Source organism: Pelodiscus sinensis, chromosome 1 (genome assembly GCF_049634645.1).
Source record: "Pelodiscus sinensis isolate JC-2024 chromosome 1, ASM4963464v1, whole genome shotgun sequence".
Lineage (NCBI taxonomy): Eukaryota > Metazoa > Chordata > Testudines > Trionychidae > Pelodiscus > Pelodiscus sinensis.
In genome coordinates this window covers 174,122,915-174,141,786 of record NC_134711.1, presented here as the reverse complement: position 1 = coordinate 174,141,786, position 18,872 = coordinate 174,122,915, and the positions used below count along the sequence as shown (strand labels likewise).

General features: G+C 37.7%; 1 long non-coding RNA gene across 1 annotated transcript in view; it reads left to right on the top strand.

Moving 5' to 3' along the window:
- Positions 1-18,872, top strand: part of LOC142826931 (uncharacterized) — a 62,445-nt gene that overhangs the window by 6,908 nt on the left and 36,665 nt on the right. Inside the window, exons 2-3 of the long non-coding RNA XR_012901210.1 lie at positions 9,497-9,577; positions 11,287-11,397. This is a non-coding gene — a long non-coding RNA (uncharacterized LOC142826931). The remainder of the gene's footprint in view (positions 1-9,496; positions 9,578-11,286; positions 11,398-18,872) is intronic.

The following is an 18,872-nucleotide window of genomic DNA, read 5'->3' as shown; positions in this document are numbered from 1 at the left end:
TTAAAGGAGATTTTAATATTTATTTATTTTACCACAGACCAACAGCTATGGTCCCTGTGGCTGTGAATTGACAGAAAGTACCGAAAATAAATGGCCAGTTGATGTTAGTAATTTTTACCACTCACTGTCCCCCCTCAGGTCCATCATGCTTTCAGACAGAGGGCTGGGTCTCTTTACTTTGAGATGGGATATGAGAGTGTTTGTTTCTATGTGTCTGTTTTACTATCTTCCTGTGACTCCAGCTTCTCCATCTAAACACTGACCCTACCATCTCATCTCCACACACTCAACACTATTTCTCACCCTCATTCACCTACTGACCTCGTTTTCCATCTCCTCAGCTTTGCTAATTTAATCCACCCCATTAGCTCACTGAAATATGACCCCTAGTAACTCAAATATGTCTAAGCCCTCATTCCCTGTGCTTCCTATTTAACTGCCAGATCCACACACTTAAGCTCTGGACCTAACCCTTTCAACATTTCCAGGTCCATAAGCCCTCTTCCCATTACTTTATTGCTGAGCCTGGAAAAACAGCAGAGAGTTGGAGGGAGATTGTGCATGTGATCCCACTTAGCCCCATAGTCCTGCATGCATTTCAGTATTTTAGCCTGTAATTATTGCTGCTCAGGAAGTATTGTTCGATTTTAAAAAAAAATTATGTAGAAAACATTGACAAATATTTTTCATTGAAATCACAATACAAAATGTAGTTGTTTTTCATTTTTAAAAATCCCAAATCTGAAAAATAAAACATTTTGCCTGAACAATTGTAGATTTTATTTCTGTTTGAGGTTGTGGGGAGTTTGATGGAAATAAGGTTGACAATGGACATTTGTTTGGATTTCTAAACATTGTTTGAATTAATATTCACTCATCTCTGCTTATAATCTCTGCATTGAGTCACCTATTTGTTTTGTCTATGGTGTACGTGCTGTAGAACCAGAAGTTTTCTCAGTGGTGCCTGCACATAATTCAGTTGGGAAGACTGGAGCTTCTCCAGCTATGCAAAGAGTTGTATGGTGGTGGCAGGTGATGCTTCACTTTGCAGTACATCAGCCATGCTTCATAATTGTGATGTTATGAGCTTGAGTGATCTTATGGTATGAGTTTTTCAGTCATACTCCTGATATAATTAAACCACTATAGGTACACTACTACACATTCCTCATGCGTATGCTCTTATGAAATAAGAAGGTCTTTTTCCATAACTTAATTTAAAATTATTCCAAAGAAACATAAGCTAACTTGAAAAAAGATATTCTTACACTAGTGTACAGGTTCACAAGGAGAGTTACATGTAGTTTTTGTAGATAAAAAAATGTGGGGGAGGGGCTCAGGGCTTTTTGTGTACACTTTAATAACTTATATATTATGCATTATCATTATCGGATGTACGGTTGTGATAAGCAATCTCTTTCTAATATTCTCTTGTGAACTTAAGGTAGTTTTGTTTCAAATGGCAGTATAACAAATTGCACTAGAGAAACTTTAGTGTGCATCAAAAGGGTCCACACAGATTAACTAATGAGTAACACATTAGTGTGCTTTAGAAATCACACCTTTGTAGTCAGCTTTACTGCTCCATATAGATAAACCCTAAGAAGCAAGTAATCATTTACAATATTTATTGGATAGATTCCAGTTTCATTTATCCACCTGTATCAGGGTGCTTTATTGGTGTTTATTTGATAAAATCAGGTTGCACTTACAGCTTGCTAATATTTACTAAAGTTCCAGGTTATATTAGAAAATAGAACTTCTTTGGAAGCACTTTATTAGTTGATATACAGCACTACATGTCGGAATATTCATAATGAAATGTTAGCTATAGCATCTAAACTATAATTTTCAGTTCAACACCTCACCTCCAGCAGATGTTTCACAGTATAAGATTAATATAAGGCATATCACGTGACTAAGCTCCAGTTTGATATGTGTAGGCCCATAGCAATAGCAAGATATTGTAAAATAACTTTCTCAGTTTCACACGCTAGCCATCTTTCATATGCAGTCATTTCATAAAGACTCGGCTGATGAGTATCACTTGCTATTTGCTCTTCCTGTATCACATTCCATAATGATAAATGTGTTTTGAACCAAATGATATTGGGATGTATAGAAAGAAAAATTACTTGTGTACAAATGGTAGTGAAAGTTCTGTCAAGGGAAAATGTGACTTCAAGAATGTACTCATTGATATTCAAACAAGGAAAAATGCTGAAGGTGATGGTGTCAGCTTAATTTCTTTCCCTGTTTTAAGCCTGAAGAACTGATGTTCGCCTTTGGAGCTTTCAGTAATGTGCACAGATTAATTCTACAGTAGGCCTCTGCTGTAGGGTAATATATTTATTGAGCAGATTAACTCCTTAGAAGCATGAGACTCACTCCAAGTTTCATTTTAATTTGGCATGCACATCTCTGTGATTGAATTGCCAAGGTGATTTCTAGGATCAGTCCCTTAAAATTTCAAAATAACCCACTGGTAAACAAGATTCTATTTAATGGGTCAGAAGATAAGTTTTAGTAGACACTATAGCTGTCTACTCTGCCAACCACCCCCTATATATTTTCCCCTACCTATGTTTTAGAAACATTGTCCATAAACATTTAAAGTAGATCATTCTATTGTTATGAACAAAATAGCTCGTGTTTATTTTTAATTCCAGGCTTTTGGAAACCTGATATTCTCCAAAGATACAATTCCCAGGAAAAAAATAGTTTTTTATTTCAACAGAATGTGCCTAAGATGTTATGACTAAGGGTACATCTACACTGCAAGCTTCTTTTGGAATAAGCTTTTCTGGAATATCTTCCAGAAAAGCTTATTTCGAAATAAAGCATCCACACTACAGGGAAACCTCAAAATCTCGACTTAGAGCACCAGGAGGCACTGAGGAGGAATAACTTTAGAATGGCCCTGATGACGAGCTATTTCAACATAGCAGTAGTGGAGCATCCACACACACCCTCTTCCAAAAAACTTTTTCAGTTCAGGTGTCATTCCTCATGGGATGAGGTTTGCCAACACTGGAAAAAGCCCTCTGTTATTTTGGTTTTCTTTCAAAATAATACAATTTCTGTGTGAATGGTAGTATTGTTTTTCCAGAATAATGGCCATTATTCTGGAAAAATGGTGAAGTGTAGACATACCCAAAGTCTGCTAAGACTCTGAAAACCTAAAATCACGCACATTTTTAAACTTCCCTGATGAAGAAAGTTAAAACAAAGGTAATCCCAAATGCTAAAAATTTAATTTCTCTTCTGATGAATTTTCTCGCCTTCTGAACTAAGCTATTCTGAAGATGGACCATGGCAAGTTTAATAGAGAGGTGCCATGGAATGTTACACTGTCTCCATGGACAGTGCTCCACCCCTTCTCCAAGGCCTCACTCTGTTCACTCTATCCCCTTTTGTTCCCATCCTCACTCACTTTCACCAGGCTGGTGTGGGGCATTAGCCTATCAAAGAGATAGTAAGGTCAGGAAGATAGCATGGGTTAGCCTGTGCTTGTATGTTCAGCCTGATGTAGTGGATAGCATGTAGATGTGCTGCCTCAGGAGGAGACTGCAAAAAAGTACAGGCAGTCCCCGGGTTACATACAAGATAGGGACTGTAGGTTTGTTCTTAAGTTGAATTTTATGTAAGTCGGAACTGGTACATATTGTAGGGGAAACTCTAGCCAAAATTTCTCCAGAGCTCAGTTTTATTCTCCCACACCTCACTTCCCTCAGTCCTTTATTCTCAAGCTGAGGTGTCTGCTGAGAAAAGCCGCTCCACATCTCCCTGGTCTGCTGGGGCGGGGGGGGGGGGGAGGGTGCTAGCTTCGCGTCTCCCTGGTCTGCGGGGGAGGGGGGGGCGCTAGCTTTGCGTCTCCCTGGTCTGCTGGGGGGAAGCAGCTAGTGCGGGGTTGCCTCACCCCATTTGTAAGTAGGGATCCGATGTAAGTCGGATCCATGTAACCCGGGGACTGCCTGTACTGGCCCTGAGGTGCAGCATCCATACTGCTATTTTCATTATGCTAGCTCAAGTCCTGCTAGTGTAAGCCTGTCCACCTGGGATGGGAGGTACCTTCCTAGCTGTAATATAGACATACCCTGAGGTACAGTTGGTATCCTCTTTCCCCTTCATCTGTAGGCATGGGAAGGAAGTTTTTACTCCTTTTCAGGGGGAGTCACATATCTTCTCCCTGCTAATGCTTGTTCAGCTCTGCTAGCTAATATGTAGAGTACAGTGGTGTCCTGGTTCCATGAATTCTTCACTCACTCATGAAGGCACTCATCTTCTGCTTCATCTTACTCCCTCTCTCTCCCTACCCCCACACACCTGGATCTGTAATTTGCTCAGTCCCAATAATAATTCAAAAGTTGGTGGTTCTTGCTAACCCTGCTCCCTTACATTAATGCTAAGGATAAAATATCACATAGAACTGTGACTAAGATCACAGGCCTTAATTTAAAGTTCCATCCTTTCATCACTAAAATAAGACTTTGTCACGTAGAGATCTTCTAGCTGATGAATATTGTAAATAAAAATTCATTGCTGATTTTCATTATCCCACTACAAACAGGCTGTCACTGCCCACAAAATCCTTTAATTGATTGGACACTGAGAACTTGCATATTGTGCATGTATGTACATCTTATTCTAAGCTTTGTTTGAATATTATCATTTTCCAGAATGTCTAAGAGCTAAGAGCCAGCAATTCTTTCTCCATCAACATTTAATGAATAAGGATTGAGAAGTAAGCAATGAAGAATTAACACCTATTTTATGAAGAAAGATTTAAATTTCACTTTTAGATATAATCAACAGCATTCATACTTTTTTTCTATTCTATTAATCATCTAATGTGATTGGAATAGTCTGAAGAATTACATTCCAAACTAAAAATGTATAGATTTCATTGTGTATATTCAATTCAGCTTTTTTTGTTTGCTGTTGGGTTTCCCCCCCTCTTCTGTTGCTGCCCTAATACTAGTTAGTTGTCCAATACTGGTTTAGCTTTTGAAATTAGTATATAGTTAAATCTGTCTTGAAATCAACTGTGCCATGTTTTTTGCTGGAAATATTTATAAAATATGGTATGTATGTAAAACATTTGGAAAAGTTTTGTCAGCTACTAGAAATGTCACAGAGCTATGTCAATATGTGCAACTGTAAAAACAGAGAAACCTTTTAAATAATCACCATTTGCAGAGTAATCCTTAATTCAAAAAATATTTCACAGTAGCACAGCATCCTATTTCCTAACAAATATTTTATGCATTTCATTAAGACCATTAAAACTAATCCTTTGTTTAGATAAGCTCTTCAGTTTTGCAAAATAGCTTCCAAGCTACTGAGAACTCCATCTCATCATCCATTTTCAGGTACTAGTGTTTTTATATGGTAACCAATAATTCTCTCTTTATTCCAATTGTGTTGGATTTGGAACAGTCCTGTAATAATCCATTGACGCAGCATGACTGCCTGAGTTGGCTCCAGATAGTCACCTATCAAATGACACTTAAACAACCAAAGCTTTGATACAGGGTCTGCTGAGACAGGACGCCCTCATCAATAGTCACTGACTGGGGCCTGTTTGAAAAGATAAATAGGCAGAGGGTGCCAATTAACAGAGTGGAGATACAGCTGAGAGGCCAATTGGGTAGAAGTAAACCCAGCACCTGGGAGACATATGGTGCTGAAAAAGAAGTGCTGAAGGCAAGCAGGAGTGAGGGAATGAAGTAGGATTGCCAATGACTGCTGCTGCTGCTAGTAATAATACTCCAAATACTATGCTCCAAAAGCAAGAGTGGGGGACTGGATATCAGTTGTAAATAAGACTTCAGGTTGTGGCCTGCTGACGGGATCTAATAAATCACAGAGATGGTTAAGAACACCTCGACTTGTGGTGGCCAGTAACTGAAGTACGAAAAGACTCTCAAGGAATCACCCTGTGACAAGCACAGTAACAGAATGGATCACTTTTATTCTTTGTTCTCCAGACAGTCTACAAATGTGGTTGTAACTGAGGACCCATAAAATACCTCCACAAAAATCCACCCTGACCTGTTTAGATTACCTACAGGAAATAGCAAAACCTACATGTTTAAAAATCCTCTTTAATGCTTTGTTCCCACTGTTAATTAAACAGTCTTTCAGTTGTAAGAAGACTGTCTGCTCACTATATTCACCACTGTCATAAATGCTTGAATAGAGGACCCAGAGGTGCCCGATCTCTGTCAGACCTGCAGTGTAAGAACTGCACAGGATGCTGTAGCTCAGACACCAGTCTGAGTGGAAGTCTGAGGGAGATTCTCCTCAGGATTAGTGAAGTACCACACCTGACACTAAAAAGGATGCCCGCGAAGAGGAATAGATGCAACTAATGCCTCCTCATCCTAACAGTACTGGAAATTTAGACAGACAGGCAGGAATCAGCATCCTGGAGGCACATGGAGTTACAGAAAGGATAAATTCTTTTTGTAATAGTAACCCATAAGCAACAGAGAAAAGAAAACACTGCTTCTGGAGTATATTTAAATTTATAGAATAATCCCTTAAGGTACTTCACAGATCAAAGGAAAGGAGAAAATAAAACTAGAAAGTGAAATGGATTTTATTATCTAAACTGACTGAAGTGTGTATAAATCATCAAACTGGTAAAAAAAAATCCATTTTTTACACTATTAACTTTTGATAATCTAATCTGTGAAGGACATAAAGTTTTTATTTTTGTTTTTTATCTCACTTTGTTTCTTTAGAGCTCAATTGGAAAGCTATTAGCTTTGGTTCCATTCTACTAGATTTGATTCTGACTCAAGGTAGAAAAGTTAAACCAAGGGTTCATTATTTCTGTAGCCCTTCTGAGCAAGGATTATGAGAGGACAAGAACACGTCAGCTTGTTATGACATTGCACAATAAAAATAGTATGTATTGTATTATTTCACTATACTATCATTAAAATTGACATTGTACCACACTCAAGAAATGGTATTGTCTCAGGAATTTCAGTACTTCACTTTAACACTTGCAACTTTTTAAGCTGTGTATGTAATAAGGAAGAAGGAAGAAATATGCAATATTCAAGCTGTAAGGGAAAGACAAAGAGTAATCAAATATCCAAGTCTAAAGGCAGCAATAAATCAGAAGAAAGTGCCATTAAAATTCTTGCCATAACCGCTGTTCAAGACCTGAAAGTGTCTTTTCTGCTTTACTATAGTCTAAGGATTACTTTAAACTATGAATGCATCTTAAAGGATGATAGGAAACATGGCTCTATTGGACCTCAAAAATCTATAAAGATTGTTTTCTTTATTACTGTGAGGAACTCTGTATCTTTCCACTGAAAGGTTTTTAATGGCTGATAAACTACAAACCTTGCATGAATGTGTAATATCAACAGGAAGAACTGAACCTGGGATCTCTGGAGCATAATGCATGAGCTAAAAGCCAGCTGGCTCTGATAAGTCTATAGAGCACACACATTCACACTCTCTCTCTATACCTAGTATAAGTGCCACTACATGGGACCACCCTCAGAAGCTGTGTGGGTTACGCATGCATGCTCCCCACTCTTTTTTATTTAATACTTTTATTTTACAAAATGCAGATTATAGGCAAGATACTGACTTTTGCAATCGAGAACACACTGAAGGGCATGCAGGGTGCTTTGCTTTCAGAAAGAGATCCAAATAGATTCTATTTGGGGTTACTTGGCAATTTCATGGAATGTTTGATCTGACCCTTTGCAATGAGCAATGTATATGCATCACATACCTAATGTAATCTCGCCCTATCCATTCCTGATGTCTTTTGACTAGCTAATATCTACAAGGGCACATTGAGGGATCATTGCCCATATTCATCTGTGGATCTATTCCTTCCCTTCTGTGGCCTGCTCTCTTTGCTCCATTGATTTCCACACAGCATGATATGATCTGCCCCTAAATGTATTTAATCATGCTTCTGGATACCCATAATGGGATATGTGCCATGTGACTGAATATAAAGTTATGGTGTCTGTCACAGGGTTAAGACTGTTATCTGATGTGCTGATCATGTCACTGAGCCTGCCAAGCTGCCCAATGGGAATACCATTCCATTCTATCCTTCTGGGAAAGAAGCTCTGGTCTCCCACAGCCAAGGGACAGAATTGGGGTTACAGCCCCCCAGCAGAGTAACAGACAACGAGAACAGCTTAGCTTTGGGAGGGCTCAGCTATAGTGACATGACACAGCACCCAGGAGCACAGCTCCCCAAAAGGACTAAAATCCCAAATGGGCTATGTCTACACTACCAGGTTATTTTGAAATAAATTATTTCAAAATGATAACTCCTAAAATAACTGTTTTGAAATAAGCTTATTCCTCTTCACAAGTAGGAGTTATTATTTCAAAATAACAAGCCCCTTATTTCAAAATAACAGGCTTGGTAGTATGGACACTTGCCTTATCATTATGAAATTTCAAAATAACTCCCCAATGTAGAAATGCCCTTACTCTCTATAAGTCATGTTCCCTCAGCTTTCCAGTCTGAATTTGTTCAACTTCAAATTAATGGTAAAATATCCACTTCAATGTGGGCATTTCTAAATATCTTGGACAAAGGAAAGCTTTTCCCTCTAAGGAAAAAGAAGTGTACTTTAGTAGACTTCAGGGAATAAGCAGTCCAATTGGAAGGTGAGGCAAAATCCAAAGAAGTATACAGAAGTGTTCAGAGTTCCAAAGGAAGTTCTAAAAGTCAAGGGAAAAAGCAATAAGATGGTCAGGAACATGTTCAGTTTCCTAAAATTAAATATGCTGTATAAATATTGCTTTGGCTCACTGTTATTGAAGTAGATTTAGCATAAAATAAGTGCTTATTTAACTTAAATAACTTCTTGTAAAAAGCACATTTAAGTTTCAAGAAGGATTATGAAATAAGTTCAAAGGTTTTAAAATCAATATTTCCTATCTAGTTCTCTTTGTTTACTGCCTACAGTATTCCTCACCATTGACTCTTTCCATGTATTAATTCAATAAACGTTTGATCTTAAAAGAGAGAGAGAGAATCCAAATGTCTTTTGAAGCCTTGTTCACTAACTTTATAAAATACCTACTGGGGACAAATATCTGTAGTAGCCACATATTTCAACAATTGTTTTACAGGATTACTTTCCCCCCCAAGTTACTGCATGAGTGTTTAACTTGTAAGGTGTTGGTTTTTGTTTTTGTTTTTTTGTTTTTTCCTTTTTGATCTAAAAAAAAATTAGGTGCTATGTTTGCAAAGAGTGAAAAGGATTTGAAAAGTACAACTTTTCCCTTCTGTTTTTCTTTCATGTATTTACTTCCCTAGTTGCAATCAAGATAGTGTTGTTCCACACATTAGTTGCAACATGCAGAGAGATGTGCTTCTTTTCACAAGTGGGATATGTGTGTGCTGATCTAAAAAGTTCAGATGGTATCACCTGGTGCTTGTTCTTTAGTTCTTGTAACTCTACAGCTGCTATCTTCACTGTTTTTTATACAGAAAAGGATCGAGAGGAGTTCCTTGAAATTGTGGAAGCCCATTTCTGGTTTCTCAAACTGACTGTATAATGACTTCCAAAAGGTCAGGAAGCTTTATATACTGGAACTGATTTGTTTCCTTTTTGTGAATGTAATGTGTGAAGATGGAGGCAGAATAGATCATCTGTGCCCAGAATACCTTAATGTTTAATATGTACATTTCATGCAGAATAGTTTTAAATATAGATGATAGTTAATTATTCTGTTTTTGATATTTAGGCCCTATAAGCACAAAATTTCCTTTAGAAGTTAGCTAGCTGGTTATCCATTTATCTTTATTTCAGTTGATATAAAACTGTTCATTGGCTTAAAAAAAACTATTCACATAACTAAATTACCCAGAAATCCCTATTTGTTTTGACTGAGAAACCAAAAGACTATAGGAATCCCTCTCAAGTATAATAAACAAAAGTTTGTATGCCTTTGGGAATCAAATCCTATGTAAAAGAGATAAAAGATGGAGATATGCAGATGAAGAACAATAGAAACAAAATAGAGAAAGAAAAGCAAATGGCAGTAAAATAATTTCTAAAGAAAACAACTTACACATTATACAAGATCTTATGTTATGTCATAGGGGCTGTGTGAAATGTCATGCCGCATTGTGCAAACTGCACTAAAAATGTTGCATTTCATTATGGGAAAAAATAGTGCCTCAGAACTTTTCTGCAGTGGAGAAAACTATACAAATAATAACCCTTCAAAGATATTCCAGCAGTTCCAAACTGATTATATACAACTCTGAGCCATTTTAATATGGGACTATCAGCTTTAGCAGCATCCAGAAAAGTCATTAAACAATCAGTTTTTTCTGAAATATGTATTTCTTTTCACTTTCATACCGATGTATGCATTTTAAAATGTCCTTTGTGCAGGTGAATTAACACCAGGTGACAATACTTCAATATGTTAACTATCCAACACAATGTCTCAGATAACTTTACCCATAGGAAATAGAGTCTCTCTGATTGTATTTGACTTCAGTTGTCTTCATGTCTAGTTTTGTTTGAAATATTATCTAGCTTTAGGCTTGGTTAAGATATTTTGAGATTGTCTAATTAGCATTGTGACCCTAAAATCAAGATTCTGTCCTGGTTTGCTAAAAAAAAGTATGTGGAGAATGTTGGCATCCTCTTTCCCATGCCCCATTGCCTCAGTATACATGTACAGAATATCCCCATTAGTACTTCATAGTCCCAAGAGGGGGCTCTCAACTGGGAGTATAGTCTGTGTTTATAGAGTTCTCCCTTCAAGCAGCAAGAAAGAGAGAGTGTGTGTGTGTGGAGGAGGGGGTCACATTGATGCTTCAAAGAGAAGCACTAAGAAGAGCTGCATTGTGGTACTCAACTATCCAACCATCCTTTCTTCTATGACCAAGACAATAATTATCATTACTTACTACTGCAAACCTAATGGCTGCCATCAGGATTATATACCCCATTGAATTTATGTTTTTATAAACATGTATGAAGAAACAGCCTGTGCCTGCCCAAAAAAACTAACAATCTAATGACAAGCATTCAGTACTGAAGGAGATTGGGTCTGGAGGGCAAGGATTATAATAAAAAATACCCTTGTAATTATGTAGTTTAACTATTGGGCATCTTAATGGTTCCAGGTTACCTGGAAAACATCAGGATGGCTTAGGAAACGTCTGGTTAGCTGCTCTATTTAATGGCATCATTGCCCTGGGTTTTTATAGGCTGTTTTCCTCCCCACTTCCAATTACCCTCCTATACCCTCTATACCCAGGGGCAGCATCAGGCCATTTATATGCAAGACTTATGCTACGTGGAAGAATTTTCACCTTGAAAGCAGCAGCCTCCAATATTCAATAGAGCAACAACCAGATTCTGCTCTAAGGTATTCTGATAAATACACGTACAATCTGTTTTTTTCCCCTTTAGATTTAACAAGCTTAAATGTCAATAGATTTGTTTAATCTCACCAAGCCAAAGTGTGTGTCTATCATAAGTGCTCATTTAATTATCAGTCTGTATCATTAAATGTTATTTTAAGTTTATTCCATATGTGAAGAATGCAAAGGCAGGCACAGACACTTTAGAATTGTCACATATGACAAAATGATATTAGAGAATGACATTCCTTTCTTTAAAACACACCCATTCCTCCTGCCCAGCCAAAATATGCAAATCACTGTGTTATATTTGAGTACCAACAGTATTTACTATGCTTTCTTGTGCAGTTCCCATCAATTCTAGGTCTAGGATAAAACTTGTCCTACTATGCATACATAAAACAAATTGTGTTAGCTTATAATTTGAGGAAATGGTAAGTCCGCTAATTTTATTTTAAGGGTTTGAAGCTTACTTTCTGCCTACAGTTTTATGGTGAATCATTAAGTCATTATTTTTTTAGACCACTGTATTAGCTATAGAACATTTATTTCTGTATAAAAGGAGTGCTATAAAAATACTAGATATGTCTTAGCAAGTGAGTGTGTTTCCTCTAAACATATCATGTTTCTTCAGTGAAATGGAAAACACTTTTACACTACTTGATCTTTTTTGACTATTCGCTGTGGCCCATTTGATTTCTCAACATCTTTTCTTTTTAGACGAATGTCAGCTCTCAAGTGTCCACTAGTTCTTTTTATCTGATGTGGCCTCTTTGAAACCCACAACCATGTCTAGGTTATCAAATCTGCTTTAAAATCTGCCATTCATCTGTTCAGTTTAATGCATGCTCAGTAGGGAGTTGCTATATTGTCTAAAGGCTATGCTACACTTCAACTTAGAAAATGAGAAAAGAAAGGCAGGGAGGCCCAGGCTAACTATACCATTAACTTTCTCTTAGCCTACAATATATCAATAAAGCATTAGACCTAATCATATTTTATATAACTGGTCTACCACGGCAAATAGTAATCAGATATTTATTCAGAAAGAACACTGTTTAGTCCTTTGAGTATTTGCTATTCTCCCCACTTTTATACATGATTTGTAATGATTACCATTCATCTTATGCACTCTCTTCACTTTTAAAACTCTTCATGCTGTGAAGGATAGGGATTGGGGATGGGGGAGGTGAACTTTTTACCTGCAAACTGCAAGATAAGGTTCTTCACTTATCCCGCTGAACATCAAGTATAAACGGATTAATGTTGCCTGTTCTGTCAGCGAATATTTTTAGAGCTATGAATATATTAATGAGTGATGAAAACTGGCCTTTTTCAGTGCTATTGACTGGATCCACTTTACACTTATTAATACCTAATTAAGTCTTAGTGCAGTAAAGTTTGCCTTCAATTTATAGGCACCTTGATTTCATCCTAAATCTGAAAAAAGGGGTGGGGTTAAATACCATGGGAATATAAGATTCAAAGTTAATTAATTGCCTGTATATATTAAGGAAAATCAGTATTAGTTAGGATTCCTACAAAACAGTTAAGCTACTTCAGGAAGGACATGTAGCAGGAATATCACATACAACAGAAACACGGTAATATTAATGTCTGATATATTATGAAGGACATTCTGTAAGTTCAGTAATGAGTGCAGTTTTGAATGCAGATGAACTGGAATTGAGATACATATTTTCACGGATTTGTTGCATTGCTGAATTATCTGCTTATCTCCACAGGACTCTGTAAACATGGGAGGCTAAAGTTGAAAATCAGTTTATTGACTATTGAATATTTTTCACAAGCCTTCACCCCAGAACCAAATGCATTATTCATTTTTTAAATAAAATGAAGTGGCTTTCTTGAGGTTTTTTTTTAAATTCAGTTAGAACTAATATATCTATATTCTTCATTATCCTTTTGCCATTTTGTTTTTGTTCAGTGTAACTTCTTGATTTGATTTTAATGTTTTTTTCAATGATCTTTTGTGCCCCATTTTTGCAACTGGGAGTCATGGTAGTGATAACTGATATGGCATAAAACTAAACACTTTTTGGAAAGATATATATTATCAAATGGGTTATGAATTGCAACCTGGTTTATTTTTGTCTTTGAAAAGTCAAAAATGAGTGAGAGAAAAATGAACTAACCCTAAAACTCTGAATGCTTACACCTAAATAGGGATGCTGACAGAATTGCCAGGCCCCTGCACAGATGGGCCTTCAGAAGGGACGGAGTCCCTTCCTGCACCACCTGAGGCTCTGGTGGTGATTTAAACACCCGGGGCTTTGGCTGCTCCTGCTATAGCATCAGTGTAGTCCGGGAGCCCCGGGTCCTTTTCAATCACCAGGTCCTAGACCAGCTCCTGCTTTTGCCTGTCTCCCTACCCCACATTGGCAGCCCTATTGTGCCTATTGACTTTGTTAACTTCACATTATATTTTCTAAAACTTGGTCAGACACCTTATGAGGCAGAAAGATGGTCCAATGGTTGGAGCATTAGCCTAGGTGACTCAAGAGCCCAGAGGTTAGGCCCTTGCTCTGCTGTAGGCCTTTCTCTTAGCCTCTTTGTGTCTCACTTCCCTTTCTGTGAGATAGGAAAAAATAATAGTACTTCCCTGCCTCACCGGGATATTGGAAGGATAAATACAATAGATTGTGGCATGTTCAGATAGTATCCCCATATGAGCACCTAAAATAAATAGCTGGAATAAACCTTAATACATTTTCTATCTTCAAATCAATAGTCTTTTTTCTTTTTTATTCATATTTGGGTGGGGAAAGCAACCAACTTAATTGCATTTTAGTCATTCGTATGGCCATGTAAAGCAAGCAAAGTCCCACTAATATAAGAACATTCTGATATACAAACCATAAAAAACTTTCATTACTATTGATAATTCTAATTCCCAAATTCTCTCTCAGCCTTCCCTTAGGAATGTGTTCAGGAAAGTTTCTCTCCTTTTTCTGGTCACATTAGCGAAGCACTCTTGCTAGTCATTAGTAATAAGAACTTTGTCCTTTTTCCCTGGTATTCATGGCACTCCTTTCTGTATAGTTCATAACTTTTTCCCTTCTGCTGATAAAAGCACATTCTCAGTCTGTTTGATTTAAGTATAGCCTTTGACACAGTAGACCTTTCCACTCTCCTGGATCAATGTCATAGTTATGCTGAAATCTGGTTTCCTTTTGTCATGATTCCCATAAGGCTTGATTCTTAACAATGAACTTTTCTGTGGTCTTGGTCTCAGACAACTAACCACTGTCACTGTCACTTTTAGGCTGATGGAATTCCTCTGTAAGTGTCCTTTGAGACCTAAAAAATCTTGCTATTTTTTCTACCTATCCTCATCAAAGAGCTTATGACTTCCTCTTCTCCTGCCATTGAATGACTCAAAGTGAAGTGTTCCTTTTGGACAAGTGTTCCTTTTGAATCTCTTTCCTCCTGTTTCAGCTCTTCCATTTTGTCTTCAGTGTCTGTTAAAACTGACTTTTGAGGAACAAGGGGGCGTCATCTATATTTTCTCAATTTTTGTGGAAGAGGATGAGAACAGCTTAGAGAATGGATTGGAGACTAGAAAATTGATTTCAGGAATCAAAGATGGGGAAAATAAACAGGCAATGACTAGATGGGAAGCTTTGAGAGGTATGAGTATGAACCAGGAAATACCTGAGAATGATTTGATTCTGGGTGAAGAATTAGTGGTGTCAGGGTCTGCGTTTAGAGATGTGGGTGAAGGGTTATGTGGGTGAGGGGGCAGGGAATGCTGGTAATGTCAGAGAATGGACTAACAGAGGGCAGACAGATGGGCAGAACACTGCAGAAGCTGCACTGGCACAAATAAAGGCAGAAGCTGGATTGTAATATTGGTCATGGGACTGGGGAAGGAAATATTCACAAGCAAGAAACATGGTGGTGCAGATAACTTTTGACATGACTCATGGAACGTATCCTGATAGATTAAATCCCACAGGTCTCCTGCCCACATTCATGGGGGGCGTAGGGGTAGCAGAAGGGTGAAGAGGTAATCTGCAAACCTGTTGTCTCAACAGGGTAAGGAAATGGAAACTGGGAGAACATTATATTGAATCAGCTCATTCCTTCTGCTGCAGCCTTTCTTCCATCTCATTCTATGGCCAGTTCATTTTCAGTACAGATTCAAGCCTTCCTTCCCCTGCCCTCCACACACACAGTGCTGAACTTAAATGTATGAAACACTTTAGGAGGCTATGCGACCAATTTCCTGTGCATGGTGCTCATTAGAGCTAAGAACTGTCTGGTCAGAGAAGGCTGAAGAAGTTTCCTAGACTACCAACCTGTTCTTATATGCCAGTACTCCTTAATTAGCCCCAAATTAGCCTTATTTGCCCTGATCCTAAACTTTGAAAAATAAATATGATTAGACTCTCACTGGTAAGATGGAACATGAGCATGGTGCTTCCTAGAGAAGTAGGGTAGTTGAGTGTGTAGGGGCATTGGACTAAAAGTAAAGGGACCTGGATTCTAATCCTGGCTTTGCCATTGACCTGTTGTGTGAAGTTACTTCACCTCTCTGCCTTTTGATTTTTCCCATCCTTTATCTGTCTCTTGTATAAATGGTCAGCTCTTAAGAACAAAGGCTCTCTCTTAACACAGTTTTTTCAGTGCTTACTTCAATGGGTGCCGTGATCTTCATGGGAGCCTCTGGGTAGCTATCACAGTATAAATAATAACAATAAACATTCCTGAGTACTTCTGTGGAAGTCCTCCCGTGGATCTAATAATGTGCATCAGCACTATGCTTGGTACTGTTTGCAATACTGATTTTTCTTGCATAATGTAGTCATCCAGAGCTGCACTCTTTCTGCTACCAAAATTCCTGCTGATTTCCATGTCCAAAGAATGCAAGATGAGCATGAATGGAACCAATTGGCTTCTGCATTTTTCAAATTTTGATTTATGTAACTTCCCTCTTTCTCATATCTCAAAAGAATTTATTTATTTTTTTAAATAAATGGTGCACTGTAATCACATTGGTCTGTGAAATGCATAAACTTTAATACATTTTCTTTAGAACATTTAAATAACATTAAGATTTTTATTTCCATTTAATTTGAGTCCGTTATAGTTTAAAATAATGTCCTTTGTTATACTAAATTATTAACAGTTAAAGAAAGAAAACATTCCAGATCATGGTTTACATATTAAAGAGTTATTCCAAAAATATTGTAATATTTCTCTCAACAGTATCTTTCCTATTCTGTGTGCTGCAAACCTTTTCCAACGAGCAATTAGATTATTAGTGCTCTTTAAGAAGAAAATGGAAGCAAGAATCTGTTTAGTTTATTTTTATTGCTTTCTCAAAGAAGTACTTTGCTATGCTTAACAAAAATATTATCTCCCTATCTCCTTCATCATGATAGCCTCTAATAAAATTCAGCTTAAGTGCCAAACTAAAAAGACCTCAACAAAGGAACTTCTTTGCATTTGTGTGACATATATCTGGGGATAAGTAACTTAGGGGAAATATCTCACAAAACACTATTTTCCATGATTATTTTGCTTTTCAAAATAACTTTGACTCAGTCACATTTGGGAATTTTCATTATTCAATAAGATACTTCAAGGAGTTCAACATGAGCACTATTATCTTCCAAGTAGAATTAGAGTCAATACTACATATGCAGACTATATCTTATCTGACAGGGTACCAGAGAGTAAAAGATATTGATTTGAAGGAATGCTTGGGGGAGTGACATTTGCAGTACAATGGATTAAGTTTAATGAGAGGGCTTACTATTTGTCAATAGAAGGCTTAACCATAGTCCCATGTTGCTTAAGCATTATTGTTAAAATAAAGTAGATTAAATGATTTATTGAACACTTACAAATGTCTTCAGGAGGATAAACTTTTCTCTCCATGATGTAAAATTGTCAATATCCTCAATAAACATTTTACATTTCTTTAAAAGAAACTGGCAGTAGCAAAACACTCCATTTAAAAGAAGACTTTATAAAGCAGTTCTATTTACTATAGTCATATTGGCAAAAGTGTACAATATTTTAAAAGAAAAAATACATGACCAAAATATTCATTATCTACATAAAATGTGAACATTTTAACATTGTCACAACTTCTTCAGTAGTAAGTATATTGAAATAAGCATAGTTTGGGTCACCGAGCCATAAAAAGAATGACTATTACGCCATGACTGTGTTATAGGACCATTTCATCTTTCCAAGCGTCTGGTATCAGACTATTTCTAGTGTGACAATTCCCAAGTTCCTATTAAATGTCCACCAAATACATAGTACTCTCAGAGTATGTCTACACGGCTTGCTTATTTTGAAATAAACTATTTCAGAATTTATTTTTCACGATAGCTTATTTTGAAATAGCGCATCTACACACAAGAAGTGCATGGAAATAGCACTTAGCTATTTTGAAATAGAGCATCCACACTGATTGGATGCTACTTCGCATTTAAGGCCACCCAGAACCAGTTCAGGCAGAGCATCAGGTCAGCAGTTACTTCCTGCAGCTGCTGCCTGAGGCTATCTGAAACACGAGCTTAAAAGGACCCCCCTGGATAGCCGTTTCTCCAGTTTTTCTCCTGTTTGCCTACCTCTCTGAAGAAAAGCAAACCATTTTCACTGCATGCTTTGCTTGCCCTGTTTTTAGACACCACAGCACTCCCAGCTATGGAGTTGAAGCTGCCTCTGCGCACATGACGGCCCCTATCTGTTGTGCTGTTGTGTTTCTACAGCAGTTTCTGCAGGCTGCCTTTTAGGCCCTTCAGGAACATGACCCCCAGTTGCTTGAGGCGATCATAAACCTCTGTCTGAGAGCACCTAACCTCAAGATGATTCTTACCAACAACCACAGGACATACCACACTAATACCACACTAATACTGTCACATGTCTCTTGTGGCACCTGGCAGGTTCCTGGGAGTGCCATCAGAGTGCTCCCTGGGAGCAGGGGAGTGCTCCTGGTGGCTCAGGGGTCTGCCATGGTGGCCCGCTGAGTCACTGTGTCAGCTGTGGTGTGGCTGGAGGCCGTCAGAGCCACCTTTCTGCCAAGCCCTTTCCCTTGGGTCTGCAGCTTTAAGGGATTCAGGGGAATGGGAACTATGGAGTCTTGAGGAGTGTGGATGGAGTGGCCAGAAGGGTACCTGTGGGATTTCTTGGAGGCCACCAAATTTGGAATAACTCTATCCACACACGCCCTATTCCTTGTGGAATGAGGTTTACAGAAGTCGAAATTAGGCATCCGTTATTTCAAATTTATGTTGAAATAATGGAATATCTGTGTTTTATTTTAGTAACTCCTTCCCATTAAAATGTTTTCTTAATCTTTAAGAAGCCCTCTAACATTATCAGGATAACTCATTAATTTCAAATCTGTAATGCTTTATTCAGTAGTAAACTTTTTCCCAAGGCAACAGAATAATAAATCATGAATAATAAGTCTTTAATGAAAACACATAAGTAA